The sequence below is a fragment of the Vanessa cardui genome, chromosome 3 (assembly GCF_905220365.1).
Source record: "Vanessa cardui chromosome 3, ilVanCard2.1, whole genome shotgun sequence".
Taxonomy (NCBI): Eukaryota; Metazoa; Arthropoda; class Insecta; order Lepidoptera; family Nymphalidae; genus Vanessa; species Vanessa cardui.
This window is the reverse complement of record NC_061125.1, coordinates 9,937,831-9,957,090: the sequence shown is the minus strand read 5'-3', so window position 1 is coordinate 9,957,090 and position 19,260 is coordinate 9,937,831. Positions and strand designations below refer to the sequence as shown.

General features: G+C 31.5%; 1 protein-coding gene and 1 non-coding gene across 2 annotated transcripts in view; one reads left to right on the top strand and one right to left on the bottom strand.

Annotated features, from left to right (window-relative positions):
* Positions 1-19,260, top strand: part of LOC124543705 — a 112,546-nt gene that overhangs the window by 13,719 nt on the left and 79,567 nt on the right. The gene's annotated exons all lie outside the window — the stretch shown is intronic.
* Positions 11,685-11,756, bottom strand: Trnaq-cug. The gene has a single exon. It is a non-coding gene; the product is annotated as a tRNA-Gln (tRNA).

Genomic DNA, 19,260 nt, shown 5'->3' with positions numbered 1-19,260 from the left:
AAAATTTGCTACGAAAGAAATGCGGCATCAATGAAAACCTCATCTATCTATATAGTGTGAAGTGCAAATTACAGCCATAATAATTACATATTTTGTTAATTATGATTAGGTATAACTAATAATTTATAAAACCTTAACGATATATTTTTCCACTTATTCAAACCCTTACCCCCATTTTAACCAACCAAATTTCATAAAAATCTGTTTAAGATCGAAGAGATAAAGGATATAGTAGCTTTTGTATTTGTAATATTAGTGTGTGTAGATATGTGTATTATTTGTCACATACAAATCGGTTTTTTGGGAATTAGAAAAAAAAAATAACATCTTACATTTCAACAGCATGTTCGTTAATTGGCTTCTGTATCCAACACATATTAACTGCAATAGAAATGTGATTCTTATATATAAGTACTTTTTTTTTATAAATAATTTACGTTATTCGTAAGCGTTTAGCAATTTAGCGTAAGTAAAAATATTTAACAGTAGCATCGCAGTATATTTGTAACAATAGCATGTACCTACAATAATATTGATTATTTTGATAGAAACAGTGAGAACATTGAATAGAACGTAAGAAACTTCTTAAAACCAGTACCTAAATACATCCTTACTCTGGCAAGGTGTTCGATAATGAAATACTTTACAAACTTTTGGCAAATAATAAATTAAAATTACTTACTAATATAATCAATAAAAAGTATAGTTTTAATGAAAGCATACTTTATGATCTTCATGCATAGTAAAACATATTCATGGAATTTCATTGGTTTAATTGATTGAAACCATCTACCTATTACCGGTTGTTCCGTCTCGTTCTTAACCGGTTCCAGAACCGGTAGAAACATCAAATTTAATTTAACCTTGTTAAATTAATCAAAAGTAAATGAATAAATGGTTCAATAGTGCTCAATGAATCTAGTTCTAAACTGTCAGCACACCGCTATCGAATTTTCTCGCGGTTGTCAATTTGTTGAAATGGATCACGTAAATATATTTGGTCTTATAATATGGTTGTACTTATTTGAAAACGTTCACGAGTTCTACTATTCAGCAAAGTTTAAAAGTAATCGAATGATTCATATATACATTTTAAGCCATACAAAATCGTCATTAAACTAATATGCATATATAACGAAACAAAAGTAATTAAAATAATCCTTAGTGTATTTGTGGATGTAATTTAAGTTATAGTAAGTAATTTAACTCGCATTTATTTTAACATTTATAATAAAGTATGTAATACACGTATTATATGTGTATAGTAAAGTTGAAATTCCCCAAACTGCATTCGTGTAGCTTTGCGGATAAGTTTAGTATCATTGTGTACTGGCGTTGAATCCTTTGCTTCTATGTGTACGTAACGTACCACTAAGCTTTTATTGGGTCTGCTAATATACTGCAAGGAAACTATTCAAGCGATAACAATAGTAATACTACTTATAAACTAAACATATTACGTTTTTACACTTAGTAATCGTAATTAATATTGAACTGTCAAACAATAAGAAAACATTTTCTTAATGTTTGACAAGTTTGTTAAGTATAACAGGTTATGAAGATAACTAGCGATAGGAAATAATACATTGTTGAACGAAAACTGACTGACGTGTCAAGGAAGTGACGTCATCGGTCAGACGAAGTAAAAAATGGGCATTCGTCTTGATGAATTTCTTATTATTTTTTGGTCTTTAGATTAAATTTAGTTGTTGCGTTCGTCAATATTCATTTGAAATGTTTTAATAAATGGTCGAATACAAAATTGTACGATTTACCTATATACTTTTTAGCCATTTCAAAAACAAATAATACAGCGAGTCTTCAAAAAAGTCATAATTTTCGAATAGCCACAATTTGCTTTTAATCAAAGTTAAAATCTTATGCTTTATCAAATTCATGTATCTTGGCCGCGTTTAGTACAAAAATATGATAACTTTTTGTAGGTATGCGTATTATATGTATATAAATGTGATTACCATTGTTCATAATATTTGATAATACTTTCGATCAAACAGACTGATAGTGGTAGGTCCACAATTATATAAATAGAAATAGTTCTGACGTCACTACTGTTTACAACACAATTTAGTAATAATTTTGTGTGTAGTTAGTGACTTCGACTTTACTTCTTGAATGAAATGTTTATATTAATTCTATTACTTTTTTAATGATAAGTTTTTGCCTAATTTCACATGGCAATTTTACAAAAAAAAAAAATTAAAGTAACTAAAAATAATAAAGAGGTTTTATGTAAATAAAATAAAATAATATGAGGATGAAGAAACATTGAAAAATAAAGTGTGATTCGATCGATGGACTAACTCGTTTCTCATAAAGTAACCTATTGATTGCGTAAGAGATTGGTAAATAACACATGCAGCCTCGATGTTATATGACGTAACCAAGCTTGTGTCAAAATAGTTTTTTATAAAGCTACATAAAAAATATAAAAGAATAGGACTTACCCGAGAGGAGTGACTGTAGATCGTTTGTAAGCCGCTCGTCCGCAAACGTGTCACGAATACACGATACATAGCCAATGGAAACCTAAACATGAATCGAATATTTGTAACTGCAACAATATTGCAGATCTTACCTAACCACGGAAAGCGATATTGGGTGACCAAAATTTAGTATGTTATCATTTACACATATTAAATTATTATCAAAGTAAAACAAGCCCCATTAAAAGTAATAAATTAACTTAAATTTGATGATTACTATTACCACTTCCACCAAAGACCAGGCATAGAGTTTTAGTACCTTAGCAATATTTTAATTGTGGAGAAGATACAGACAACCAAACATACATTGTACATTTATGTGAAGGCTTAAATAAAACTATATTTCAGTAATATGCGGAATATATAGGGTTAAAGATATTTATTTCTCAAAAAGATTTACAAGAAAATCACTTACATGAGAAACAAATAAACAAAAATACAAAAAAAATTGTTGGGACAAAACGGGAATAACTGGACACTTATTATATTACATAAAACATAGTATTTAAATATTTAAGTGTAGGGCGAAATAATGAAGTTATAAAAATATTGTGTGGGTAGAAATGAAATAATATAGTCTGAACAGCACGACTCATTCGACGTCTTTGCGACCGTCGTGTTTGTTGCGATATAAAACTAGATGTGCCACAACTTATATTTTTATTTTAATAATTTAGTTTAACTATGTCCTTTTTTAGTTTATATATTGGTTTTTCAATTTATTTATTTTTCATATTACTTTATAAAAGTATTAATGTATTATTTTGATTCATTTTAATTTATTTTTATTTTAGTTATTAATTACTTTAACTTTATTTTGAATGTAGTATTTAAGTAGTCTTATATATTTTGTTTATATTAGTAACCATTCCTTTATAAAATAAATACAATATAAAGGAATATATATGACTAGAAATCGCCCGCGGCTTCGCTTGGCTTCGTTTTAGGGTGTTGGTTGTCACTTGTTAGGCAATAAAGTAGCCTATGTTCTTTCTTGGAGTTCAAATTTGCACCATACCAAATTTAATCAAATCCGGTTCAGCGGTTTGGTCGTGAAAGAGCCACAGACAGATAGACAGACAAACAGTCAGAGTTACTTTTACATTTATAATATTAAATATAGATTAAAAAATTAGACCAAATATCCAGGAGTAACTGGACATAAGTATTTGATTTTTTTATTTCTTTTTCTATATGCTGCCGTTTCATTTATTAAGTTCCGATCAATTCTTGTTAATGACTGAATACTGGTGATATATCGGTCGTTTCTGGTCGTTGTTCCATTCCAATATTCTAATCACTAAGCTCTGAAATGCTATAAATTCAGTGACATATGTATGTCGACGAGTTATAGTCAAACAAGATGGCCGACGACAACAACTCCGAATTTAATCTTTTATATAAAATATACAGAATGTTTAAAGTAAATTAAAGTTAAGGATTTTTTTTATTCTTAGAAATACTACCCTGAATTAGCGTGATTTAATCGAAAAAATATTTTATTTTGATTGATGGTTGGTTGAAAATAAAAATATACAAAACGGGTGTATTTTGTATATTTTTATTTAAAAAATGAACGACTAACTTTAGAGTTTATTGTTCTAGTATATTAATAAAACTAGCGACCCGCCCCGGATTCGCGGCTCGGATGCAATATACAAATATACTGCAGACTTTGTTTATTTAAAAACATTCCTATTATAGAAACTTCTAAAATTATCAGTGTTTCTTTTTTATATCCACGTATTATATACAAAAGCCTTCCTCTCGAATTACTGTAACTAATAAAAAAACCGCATCAAAATCGTTGCGTAATTTTAAAGATCCAAGCATACATAGGGACAGACAGCGGAAAACGTAAGCGCCTTTGTTTTATGTTATGTAATGATAATGATAATAACAGTTGATTCAAAGTAATATATCAATACTCACACTAGTTTAGTGTATGTGTGACGTATAGCCTTCCTCTGAAAAACTTAAATAAGCATTAAATAGTTTTATTTATTTTACTTTTAGTATTTGGAACGAATGATAATTTTAAAAGCTTAAACTTACATTTATTAGAACAAATGTGTTCACGTTAATTGCTAGAATTAACGAATGAAAAATTTAAACGTTAACACGCAAAGTTCTAATATAACGACTTTCTTACTTTTTGGGATTTCGGTACACAATTCTTCGATAAATCTAAAACAATATTATCTAAGACTTTTTCGATGTATTTGCGGTGTCTTCTAATTACTAATGGTTGTTGTTGTTGCTGTATTGCATCAAAACTACGAAATCCAAATATCGTATGTAAACAATCTGGAAGATTGTAGGTACCACTTACCGTGATAGTGCGTGTCACCGCAATTCGATATTGCGCTATACCGTGATGTCACGAAATACAAAAAAAATAATTAGAAATACAAATAAAACTTCGACCGTGTAAATTTCATTTTTGAGTTATACGATGGAGCATAAAGAAAATATTTCATAAATGACAATGAAGTATTCTAGAAATGATCTTGTCTATTGTAGAAATTGCCAATCAGGCCATCTGATGGTTAGTGGGCACCATGGTCTATAAACATTGGTGCTATTAGAAATATTAACCGTCGTGAATGCGCTACCAACCTTTGGAACTGATATGTTACGTCACCTTTCAAACCAGAAGACAAAATTTTTAAGTATTGCTTTTTATCGGTAGAATATTCTGAAGAGTGGGAGGTACCTATTGAGACGGGCTAGCACAAAGGCCCTACTATCAAGTAATTAATAATAATTATTGTTTTAGAAAAATAGCGTACGTTAACTGGCTAAAGGATTCCTCCTTCTATTTGACTATAATAACTAATATGTATGTATCTATTTGTACACTTTATTGATATGTGTTCCCGAATTGTTCCATATTCCTAAGTTCGTGTTAATGTGGAGGGTTGGATTCTGTAGCCTGTTGCCAAAGATCCGAGAAATATGAGTATTTCTATCATTCATAGCTCATGTAAGTATTTTAGTGCATCTACAATTATTATGTATAGTCTATTCATCTTCCTACCCTATTGATCAAGATCTTGATTAATCTATGACACACATTATGGATTTGCGAAAAAATGGCGCTTTGAATATCACCGAAACTGGTATCACAACTTTGGAAGTAAAATTTAAGTATAGATGAGATGTTATGTGTAGTAGTGTTGTACTATAAATAAAGATATATATGTATTTATCAAAAACTTGATGATTGAATGAATTGAAGATTATCAGAAACCACAAATGGTGCCTGATATTTATTGGCCTGGCTACTGTGTGGCTAAATTACTTCATTCGCCCAATAACGTTACACTTCCGATTTATTACCAATTTCCTACGTTTAAATGTAATTACTGGTAAATTCACATTAGTAACATTATCTTTTCAAGAATTAAAAAAAAGAACGCTTATCTGCTGTTTTAACATTTTTTTATTTTGAAATATCCAAGTTCTAAATCAAAATGTTTCTCTCAATATTTAAATTTAAATATAAACTTTTTCGAATGCTTTATCTATATTTTAGAAACGTTTTTAACCGACTTCAAAAAAAGGAGGAGGTTCTCAATTCGTCGGGGCCTTTTTTTTTTTTTTTTTATGTATGTTACCGAATTACTCGAAGATGGCTGGGCCGATTTTGACAATTCTTTTTTTGTTTGAAAGGGCATGTTTTACAGGTGGTCCCATTTTCAGGAGATCAGGATCTGATGATGGGAACCTGGAGAAATCGAGGGAACTCCTCAAATTTTATAGGCACACCTATAGTGATTTTAGTTTTATTCAAAGTGCCTTGGTCATATGCTCACGAAAAGTGACATTTGATGAAGTAGAACTGATGATGAAGACCACAACTGGTAATCAAAACCTATTAGTAAGTAACTATCTTACGGGTTTAGTTCTATTTCTTTAAGATAGTCGTCAAGCAATTGATGTTAGTAAACATGCCTATGATGAAGTCTAGCTGATGGTGGACTACCAGGAGAACTCCTCAAAGATTAACGGTATTGTATCGTAAAAAATGGTATTGTCTAATTGGCCTTGAGCAGTTAGCATTAGGCTATTGTAACTTAGGTAACGCTTAATTTGAGTTGCAGTCCACATCGTATTGAAACGGCGTTGAGTTATGTTTAGAGTCGAAAGCCGAAATGTACTGAGTATAATAAAGTGAATGACAAACACTACCAATTGTAATTATAAATAACAAAACAACACTGAAAAGCAGTAAATAAATTTTTATAAATAAAAAAAAACCGCCTTCAAAAATGAACTAAAAAGAAAAAAATAATCAGTTACATCCATATCCAATTTACGATTTTTTAATCACCTTTTGAAGTCGGTGCCAACAAAGTAAATAAATTCCTATATTGAAATCATTTAATTTGTATCGATAGTAAGGTTTGTCTAATGGTGTCATCTATACAATAAATAGATTTAGGTTTGTATGTATGTATTATGTACCTATATTAGCAATTTTGGCACCGACTTTGAGAGGTGATTAAAAAATCGTAAATTGGATATGGATGTAACTGATTATTTTTTTCTTTTTAGTTCATTTTTGAAGGCGGTTTTTTTTTATTTATAAAAATTTATTGTTCTTCTTCTTGCCACGTAGTAATGTCTTTTCAATTTTGCTATTTCTCTTATCACTTAAAGGGCAAAATGTGATTCAAGGCCACCTCAAATATTGTCGTTTGAAAAAAAAACTACAATCATTGTCATAATAATATTAGACTATTTTTCGAAGATTTTTTTAAGAATATTCGAACGGAATTCCTATTATGATTAACGGTCATTTTTTTATTTTTGTTTATTATTTTAAAAATATTTTGCAATTTTATACTTGAGCGAAAAATAAAGGTATAAAAAGAAGGTACAGTGACGTAAAATAAACTAAAAATACTCTTTTTTGAGAGTAGTTTTGAACAAACTCGTTTTTTGGACTCGAAGCAGCATTTACGGCAGTGTTGGGATGCGGTACTCTCGACTGTATTTAATTTTTAATGTGATGCATTTCCACACGGATTTATTTTGGCTCATGTTCAGTGATTAAATATTTATAGCCTGGAGTGTAACTTAGGACGCATTAGGAATGTACGTATACCATCTTAATTTAAATATAAATTAAGAAACATTATAACTATGATTTTGGTATGCTGATTTATGCCATTTGTTAACGATATTGTATTACATTATTTGATAAAAGATTAAAGTTTTGTTTCGCATTGCAGATTTATTTATTTCCGAGTAAAGAATGAAGTTAAAATTGGAAAATTATTTTAGTAAAAAAATTGCCCAGTTCGAGAAAAACATGTTAACTTTTTACATTTTATATGAATGAATAATATAAGATTACAAAATTCAAATATCTTAATAAATGCAGTTTTATGTTGCAGGACATTGCATAAAAAAAGTATCAAATCAAACCGTATCATTGGAACGAAATTGAAAGCCGGAGGTGGCGCGCGTGAAATATCTCCGATTTCGGTGTCGAATGGAAGCCCAAGATTTATGGCTGCTTACTTCCTTACCAACGTAGTACCCTAGTATGTCTATTTAGTTATTTTAAAATATTTGTATAAAGTTTAATGCAACAAGACTTTATTAGTTAAATACAAGAACAATAAAATAAAACAGTTGATAAAGTTATGACCGTATAATATCAAGATACAAATATTATAAATGTGAAAGTAACTCTGTCTATCTGTTTCCCTTTCACTAGTAAACCATTGGACCGAATATGCTGAAATTTGGTATGAAGCAAACTTGAAGTCCAAGTAAGGTCATTTAAGGCTACTTTTTTGCTTAACGCATAACAACCAGCCCCCTAAAACGCGAGCGACAACTAGTAACCTGTACTTACATATATTTTTTAAGCTGCCACGTTTTTAAACAATTATAGTTTTTTGGGTGACGTATGAATATAAAATAATCGAATATTACATCAATGTCATATATCATAATTAATTTAAATGTTAACTGAACGGAGGATGTATAACATAATTTATATTTAAATTAAATATTAAATTACTAAGTAGAAAAAATTGTACCTATGATATTATTTAATTTGAAGCTATGTTTTGAATAATAGCAACGGTCTTATTATTTAATATTAAATATTATACAGTAAGTACATACATTTAAGTTTTATAAAACATTTTTTGTATGGGTTTAATTTTATTGAAGGTTCAAGAAACTTTAAAAAACAGAAGGTACAAAGAATTAATTAAGGTAATTCGCACTAAACAAATCATGAACATGTTCGTGTCAAAATAGTATAACAGTAAACTAACATTTAAACTTAAAGGTTAGGTTTGTTGGAATAAATTAAATTGATGGTTTTATGTATGAAAAAAAAAAATGATTTGATTTAAATATAGATTGAACGACATATAAAAATATTTTTTTTCATTTTATTCTAAAATGTGTTTAATAAGTGTATTTTATTTTCGCTTTTATTGCGAAATTAATATACCAATAATATAAGATTGATGTTTACTTTGCAATAATAAATTAATTATAAATTACCATGCTCGTTACATCCTTAAATTGCAAATTACCTACCGTAAAACGGATTTTATGGTAGGTAATTTGGAATAAGGATGTAAATATTATTTTTTATTTGATTGAAATTAATTATCATTTTCTTTTCACTCACGATATGATGAAGATTGAAACTTACGTAAAAGTAAACCTCGTAAATGATGTTTAATGCTAATTCAATTGAATTGTAATTGAATAGGTAGCATTCGGTTTTGGCGTCCACAGCGTGCCCATCGTGCCAGCCGTGCCAGTCGCGGATCTCGTTATACTTTAAGTCGCATTATAATTCCGTTGCCTCATTCCTCACAATAAAGAAAACATCTGTAAACATATTTTATTATGTTTTCAATTCCCCTGTACACTTAAATCAATAATTCCATGTTTAAAATTAAAATATAACTAATAAATAAATACAAATATTCTATTTTATTACATTTTTGCCTTTTTTCGGTATTATGAAATTTTACGAGTAAACAAAATTTGTATGGTATTATAAGAAGACCCACGGTGCCGTTTCAAAGAAGTCACGTTATTAAAACATTAAATCAAGTATAATTACATCGCTTCTAAACAATATTGCTTGGTAGCACAAAGAGTTGATAAATTGAGTAAGTAAGGATGACATCATGCATTAATCGTTCCATTTTTAAAATATATATCATCTTGATAACATTATTGCGAAATATCTTATTACGGATTCTTATAGAATTTAGCATAGAGGTCGGTTATGTAGTGCTATATCATTAATATAACTGGCATGTTTAAATGATTATAAATCAGCAGTATAAAAATAATAAATATAGAAAATCGCATGCAATAAATATTTAATACAAAATTATTTTTTAAATTATTTCACATAATTGGAAAAATATTTGTTTAGTATGTGTACTTATTTATTTTTGCAGTGTTTTTTTTAAATTTTTTATGATTTGAAGCTAGTAAAATTTTACCCTAAAGTAATATTATGATAAGCTATCTATGCGAGCGTTAAATTTGGATTATATAAATATACATGTCTGTTTCTAGCAGCTGGCAATTCTGGTTGACGTTTATGGTTACTGCTCCGCTTCGTAGCAAGTAATTATTTAAATATATTTTAATGCAAATATAATTATTTCAATCCTAGTAGTCGAATACTTTCATATTTTAGCTTTGAAATATAAAATATGTATATGAAAAGTAAAGTAACAGTCTGTGAAAGTCACATGCAGGCAAATAGTTTTAATTTTTGAATGGGTTGATGAAAACATCCGTGAAATAAGGCGATTACAAACAGAAATTAACCCCATAAAATTAAATGGTTCAGTTCTGGGGAACCGAATTTGAACTCACATTTCGGTTAAGATTTATCTGTGTTGGCGATTGGGCCATTACTTACATGGTTATTTATGATTATTTATGATTCAGGCTGTAGTATTCTATAAAATTTTACTAGGAATTAAGAATTGGCTTCATGTGATGATTTTGACGTAATTATTAGTTGTTGTAAAATAAAAAATGGTGTAAAGCAAAAGTCCAACATTATATCATTGTATTTGAAGTCTTGTGTAACTACTTAACTAGACAATTTGCCGGCACAGCACGTTCTAAAATTTCCAGGCATTGCGGGCAACGTTTTCCTCGTGATTTAAAACGAATCGTACAACAGCCGAATATCTCCGCAATGCCGTAAAATATTGATAACCCGCGCAAACTCAAATTCCGGATACATTACCGAAACTTCGTTATTTCTCCCGCGGGTCTTATTTTTTATTTCAGGAACACAGGTGAACAATATTGCTATTTGCCTGATGATGTATCCCCTACGTCATTAGTATTATACGACAGAGTACTGTGTGCACATTAATACACATTACTAACACTATCTATGTATGTATCTTTGCTGTTACGGCTATGTTTTTTATTCTTATATATCATGCCACGTGTAAGAATAATTATGATTATAAATAAATAGAGTACTTAAGTATTAATGCCACCACAGCAAAATCATCCTTGTTATTTATTTCATTTTTTATATTACGTTGGTGGGCGAGTCGATAGGACATCCTATTGACGTTGTCAATTAAAAATTGAATACTTATGATTTGTTAATAGATTATAATGCATTTACGTCAATTCATGTTATTTGTTTCATGTAATCTAGAGAAAAAAAAGAAAAAAAATACCACCACCCTTAGGAACTAAGACAAAATAAGCTAGTTCAAAGCCCTACCGCCGAATATGAGGGTATATATGATAATTCCAAAGTTCGTTCTTCGTTCTCAAAGCTACAATTGAAATTAATCTTCAGTATTTAATAAATAATTTTATTTATTTGAATTGATTTATATGTTACACTTAGACACGTGATTTTATAAAGCAAGTGTACTAACAATAGCTGGATCGTGTTCAAAGTTCAAGGAGGCACGTTTTGCATTACGTAGTCTTTCCTGCTTCCACTGTGAATCACATTCTTGACATAAAATGTATTTGCCTTTAATTATAAAGTTTATTTTATGTATTCAACCATAATTCCTAACTAACATTACATTTAAATTCAAAAAATCATAAAAAAATTTTATTAAATGTATATAAAAATATTGCGTTAATAAATATATATGTATATTTTTTTTCAATAAACAAAATGTTAGGTTCCACCGAGATTTGAACTCGGATCGCTGGATTCAGAGTCCAGAGTGCTAACCATTACACCATGGAACCTACACCGGCATGTTTGAAAATTAAATACACAATCGAACCTGTTAATATAGATTTTCTAGTGCGTCTTAAAATCTATTTTCTCTAATAATTTTAATAAAAAGATTTTATTTTTTTTCGTTAATAAAACGAATAACATTATTGCCAAGTAAAATGTTCCTGCTTATAAATATATATGTGTAAAAATTTTATCGCGGTGGGAGAAAGACGGTTGTATGCATAAATTTATTTTGCTATTTAAATACATAGTTACTAACACGTTTACTTAAAGGTAACTTAGATAAAGAGCAAAAAAAGTTTTCGACTTGACGTTTATTATATTTGAGGGTAGTTTATTATTAAATTTTGCTCTTATAAATGAGCTCCTGAATGTCAGACTGACCTACCTTTATCGTTCTTAGAAATATGATTATTTTTAATAAAACGTGTTAAAAAATTGTATTGAATAATCCTTACAATTTTAGATACAGAGCTTGGATAAAATACAATCATTATAATTATATAATTGCTTAATGTATTAGACGTGGAAGTTATGTCATTTATATGTCTATATAGAGAGTCACACTACAAAATAACTAAAAAAACTCATTCACTTTATTGTCTAAGTGTGCGTGATATATATACGCTATATACGCCTGACACTCGCACACACGCTTGGTAACATTTTACAAAACTAGTGGGTGTGTATTTAGTGGCCAAGAGTTGCCACAATTTTATTCCGACGCGTTATCATCTTTGACACAATAATCAAAGATTAAAATGTGAGTAACTAGAAGCATTTATACTAGTTCGCTTTGTACAAATTGAAGGTTAGCTAATTTCGTTTTAGCATCCCCAATTCTCGATCGGGTATATCAGATGTGGTTTTACCAAAGCAACGTAGATTGGCGTATCGCAATTTAGAATGTATTCACGGGACGTTGTTACGAAGTGAGCCGAGTGGTGCCGAGAGCGCACTCGTAGTTTTTATTTGTCCGATGTGAGTGTTCCTTCGCAAAGAGCTGTTCATTGTTTAGTCGTATATTTTTCACTATATTTTTTTGGTGTAAGTACTTCAGAGTATTAAGATGTTATTTTAAGGTCAAGTATCCTTCTAGGATTATTTTATTTACAGGTTTTGAATATAAGATGTTTTCGCGATTTTATTTGTATTGAAACCTCAAGAGTAGGGTGTATATTTTATTGATCTTGTATTATTGCAAACCAAACAAAATTCCTATATTCCTAAGCAAGAATAAAATAAACAACAAATTAGAAGGCCAACGGTAGTGGAAATCATTTTCAAGTATTTTTAATACGAATATTTATCAATATTCTACTTATTTCAGGTAACTATTCAGGCTGCAGTTCAGCTTTGGTCAGTATAACCTTGCCTTGTATAGCTATTGCGTCACCAACAGGTATGAAGGTATATGCCCCTTGTGCCTCATGTTACACTGCTTCAATCACCCTTCAAACTGGATCACAGCCATACCAAGTATCGCTGCTTGACGACGGTAGGTGGCACCTACAAATCCCTACCACCAAGCAAAAATATTTAAAATCTACTATTTGGTGTAGTAGATAAACATTTTTTTAGGCCTATAATGAATATAAAAATGAAGAAGTCTTTACAATTGGTTGACTTTATTTAGAGGATATATACACACTGAAGTTAAAATAAACTACGTTAAATAGTATCTGGGTTGGAAAACAAATATTAAATTAAACAAAAAATACATTATATGTATATTTTATTAATGAAATAATGGTAGGTATATATATACAAATATGTTTTCAATACATACGACTGAAAGTCCGATGTATATACCCTTATACATAAACATCATAAATAAACCTGGCAAATAACTTAAAATTTCTAGAGTCATTCGAACAAAAAATAAACGGCGAAACATGTTTTTTCGACTATTTATAGTCTAAAACTTGATACTACTTTCGAGATGTTTTGAACGTATTAAGAATGATTATAGTAAAAAATCATTTACGTATAAGATATATCACTCAATATAAAAGAATCACAATAAATGATCCACCATTTTTCGTTTAATTTCCTACAGAATACATATAAATTGATTTATTGAATTATCAAGTATTTAATGGAAATACAGTATGCAATGAAATCGTGAAAGAGGAGACTTTTATGGGTATTTTTAGTGGATTCGAATGTATTCGAAGCAGTGATATCATTACGTTTCATCGAAAGAGTCGCAACTCGTTTCCTGAATGCATGATTTATCCATGGAAAATGTAAACTGAAAGGTCGTTTCATTACTGACGGATCATTCTTTACCTGTTTTTAAGTAGAAATAAAACAATCGATGAAAGTATACAAACCAAAATTATTATTGTATTATGATTCTATTATTAACTTTACTGTACGCAATGATGTTGTAGTAAACAGATATGTTATTAACGCGCAAAAAGTGAAGACTAGAAAACGTCCTAATTGGGACGTCTGCCTTTAGTCGTTTTACGTAGTAATACGTTATAATACATCATAATTACGTAGTAATACGTTTTGCGTAATTAAAACATCTAGTTATCCCTTTTACTTATTGTTTTTATCAAGCTATCATTTTTACTTTTAACGAAATGTAAAAATAAACTAAAATAAACGGTCCCCGGCGCGGCACACTTTTTTCAGTTGTTTAGTATGGATATAACATATCTGTTTATTAGAATATCATTGACTGTACGTGAATATGACTGTGGATTTGCGTTAAAAGTGATTCAGTAGGATAGTTAAGCGTTAACGATAGCGGGCACGACGGCCTCGTAGACGGCGATGCCCTCTACGAAGGCGGCGACGGGCAGGCTTTCGTTGTGCTCGTGCAGCGCGGGGCGCGCGCGGCGCAGCGGCGACACGCCGAGCGCGGGCACGCCCTGCGCGCGCACGTAGCGGGAGTCCGTGCCGCCCGGGAACGTGCGGACTTTGAGTGGAATGTTGCTGAAAACGTTAGCTCGAATATAATAAACAATTAATCACTATCACATAATATGTACATTATAAAAACAAAGTCCTCCGACCGCGTTTATCTGTCTGTACGTTCGCGATAAACTCCAAAACTATATGACGGATTTTCATGCGGTTTTACTGATTAACTAAGGGATTCATAAGGAAGGTTTAAGTATATAATTTATAAGGTTTTTGTGTATATAAGTTGAAATAGAACGACAATTGTTAAACATGTTAGAAAAAGCAATAAAAATATATTTAAACAAAAATTTTGTCCAGCAGTGCGAAGCCGGGACGGGCCTCTAGTAATATATAAAACAAAGATTTATTTGTATAGTTTGTAACAGATCTGTAAATAAAGTAAACGACAATAAATATAGTTTGTCACTTGTACACTTATTGCTAGAATTATTCGCAAAATATTTTGAAACAATAAAGTACATATATACATTACTTATAGTTGACCTGGTACACGGCGGTGAATTAAAACGTCGTGAGGAAAGTTTCATGTGTCGGATAAAATTCTGCCTCAAGTACATATCCATTAACTCGCAGTCGAGTCGCGAGCTCCTTAGCCGTAGCTTAGTGCAATACGGTCTCAACTTCTTCTTAACAGGAGTATAGTTTCTTACCCAGATGCGAGAAATTTACCGCCCGTTTCTAGTTGTATAGGACTTGGTCGTCGTTATAAGACTTATCAAATCAAATCAAAATAAACTTTATTCAAGTAGGCTTTTACAAGCACTTTTGAATCGTCATTTTACAAGCAAGTGAAGCTACCACCGGTTCGGAAAGTAGATTCTACTGAGAAAAACCGGCAAGAAACCCAGTAGTTACTCTTTTTTAACATTTAAAAATACAAAGTCATGTTAGTTAAATATAATTATTTAAATTAATATATCCTGCGTGGAAGTCAACAGATATTAGCTCCACACTTTTTTATCATCTATAAAATCTTGTATCGAATAATATGCTTTTTCTACCAATGTATTTTTTACAAACGATTTGAATTTACTAAACGGCAAAGTTAAAAATGTCTATAAGTCTTATTATCCACTAATTCCAATATACATCCAAAAAATACACTATAACCTACTGCTATTATATTTGGGTCACCATAATACATCGTTTTATGATATACAGTGTGTAATATTGCTGCTTGCTTGAAATAACAAAAAAGATATATTCTCGCTATTAAGGGTATACTAAAATATTGTTTAGGGCAACGTGCAAACTCATTAGCTTAAATAACGCAGATTGCATTAGTTGATAATTAATGTAATAGAACGCGCTCGACGCGGGACCCAAATTACTTAAAGATCAAAGGAACTAGAAAACTTTAGGTGCTATGTTGCTAATTATTTAATAAAAAAGGCGGTGTTAATGTATCGTAATTGTTTTGTTTATTTATTACTTAACCCGAGGCTTTACCCCTGCGAAAGTTTCAAAAGTTTACTTATAATTTTACCTTCTGAAACATGATGAAATAAACAACAAAGTATAAGCCTATTTACTTTTCCGGAACTCAAACTATCTCTATAAAATAGTCATCCAAATCGGTTCAGCGATTCGAACGTGAAAGGTAACAGATTTTCTTTTGCATTTATACTATTTATTGTATTTTACTTGTTTACCTATATTACGAATATTTGCTTTGTCTAGTATAACAGACGTCGTCTGTCAACATACATTGCTTTTCTTCGAGAATAAATAAAAATAAAAGCGCCAGCAATACAATACAAATATATCCTGACTTTTAGACTAAATAAAGTTAAACGTAAAATGTGTTACGTTTAATTAAAACCAAGTGTCAAAGGTGTTTTAACGAAAGGTAAAATTTCATCAAAGGTAACATTTCATGTTGCATTAAATTGGATTTAAATATTTTTATAAATACCTATATATAGGAAGACCTTAATATCCAGGATACATAATGTTGTCTTAAATTTTCGCGATTATTACACATTTAAATAAAACTAATTATAACGGATGAATCGCGTATATTAATTATTTTTAAACATCCCGACGTTTCGAGCACTTTGCAGTGTTCGTGGTCACGGGTAGACTAAGATGACATTTGTCTATTTGAAGAACAAAGGAAATATTATTAACAACTACCGCCAACGATTTCTCAATTGATGTCTTGAGTAACGTTCCGGTTGCACGCAGAAGGCACTAACTGTATCTTTAGGTCTTGCAGTCTGTTGGATTTGGGATTTTAAATTTTTAATAAGTGGATCCCAGGTGTTAGAAAGTCTCCAACCATCTTCTCTATTGAAGTTCGGATGTTTTTGAATTTCAATAGCCTCGCGTATCATTCTAGGAATGAATCTGTGTTCTCTAGCGAGGATCTGTGGTTTATCAAATCGGATAAAATGGTTAGGTTTATCCAGAGCATGTTCACAGACTGCAGACTTTGAAGAACGCCTATTTTTGACATCTCCTATATGTTCCTTGACCCTGGTACCGATGCTTCTCTTTGTTTGGCCTATGTAAGATAAACCACACTCACATTCGAGTTTATATACTCCTGCAGTTTGTAAAGGGATATTACTCTTGATAGGTCTCAAGAACTGGCTCACTTTCTTATGAGGCTTGTAAACGGTTTTAATCGAAGCTCGCTTCAAGATGTTGCCAATCCTGTCTGTAACTCCTTTCACATACGGTAGAAATGCAGGTTGTCGCTCAACTGTGGGTGGCTTGGTACGGCTTCTGCGATGCTGGCGAGGCACGGGCAGCTTGTTCTGGTGGAGTGCAAGCTTGACCTGACGTAGCTCGTCCTCTAGGTGTTCAGCATCGCAGAGATGGTGGGCTCTCTGAAACAAAGATTTGCCAACGGTAGCTAACTGACTAGGGTGGTGGTGCGAGTCACCATTGAGGTATTTGTTGGTGTGTGTGGGTTTCCTATAAACTGTGTGACTTAATGTATTATCAGGATTCTTGATAATAAGGATATCAAGGAAAGCTAAAGAATTATTTGCCTCTAATTCCATAGTAAATTGAATGTTTTTATTTATAGAATTAAGATGTACTAAAAATGCAGATGTCAGATCACTAGGTAATATTGTGAAAGTGTCATCTACGTACCGTTTATAAAACCTAGGTGTTATTGGTCCGGAGCGAAGAGCCCTCTCCTCCAGGTCTTCCATGAATAAATCGGCGACCACGGGGGATACTGGAGAACCCATGGCTACTCCGTCAACTTGTACATAGAATTCATCATTCCACAATAAATAACCTGATGTGAGGCAGTGATGTAACAGCTCTGCATATTCAATAGGCATGTTGTGTGTCTGTAGCTTCCTCTTAACAATTTTGATGCAGTCTTGTATGGGTAAGCATGTAAACAATGACTGGACATCAAAACTAACCATTTTCTCGTTGTTGGTTAGTTTAAGGTCTTTGATTTCACCAACAAACTGGTAAGAATCCTTGACATACGCCGCAGTGTGTCCTCGGAGGGGTGATAATATCCTTGCTATGTGTTGAGCCAATCTATATGTTGGTGTATCGATTTGGCTTACAATAGGACGCAGCGGAGCACCAGTTTTATGGATCTTAGGTAACCCATACAGTTTTGGCGGCTTTGCACATGTAGGCACGAGTGATTTTTTGTCCAGATTTAATTTCTCTTGATGTTTTGATATTAACGCGGATGTCTTTTTAAGAATATTATTTGTAGGATCTTTATTTACTTTTTTATAAGTTTTAACATCCGATAGAATCGCGGAAATTTTCTGGTTATAATCACACGTATCCATCACAACGGTCGCGTTTCCCTTATCTGCTCGGAGGACTGTAATGTCTTTATTGTTGCGTAGGTTCTTCAGAGCAATTGATTCATCACGAGTAAGGTTTCTTTTCGGTGGCCGGCTTCGACGTAAAACACTCGAGATGTCCTGTCGAATAGCTTCCGAGTCTTCCTTTGTGATGTTATTTTTGAAAAGACACTCCTCCACATTGCAAATAATGTCTTCAAACGGTATTTTGGATGGAGCCGGTGCAAAATTTAAGCCTTTATTTAATACCGCAACAGTCGATTCATCTAACTGTAACAACAATAAAGACATTACAGTCCTCCGAGCAGATAAGGGAAACGCGACCGTTGTGATGGATACGTGTGATTATAACCAGAAAATTTCCGCGATTCTATCGGATGTTAAAACTTATAAAAAAGTAAATAAAGATCCTACAAATAATATTCTTAAAAAGACATCCGCGTTAATATCAAAACATCAAGAGAAATTAAATCTGGACAAAAAATCACTCGTGCCTACATGTGCAAAGCCGCCAAAACTGTATGGGTTACCTAAGATCCATAAAACTGGTGCTCCGCTGCGTCCTATTGTAAGCCAAATCGATACACCAACATATAGATTGGCTCAACACATAGCAAGGATATTATCACCCCTCCGAGGACACACTGCGGCGTATGTCAAGGATTCTTACCAGTTTGTTGGTGAAATCAAAGACCTTAAACTAACCAACAACGAGAAAATGGTTAGTTTTGATGTCCAGTCATTGTTTACATGCTTACCCATACAAGACTGC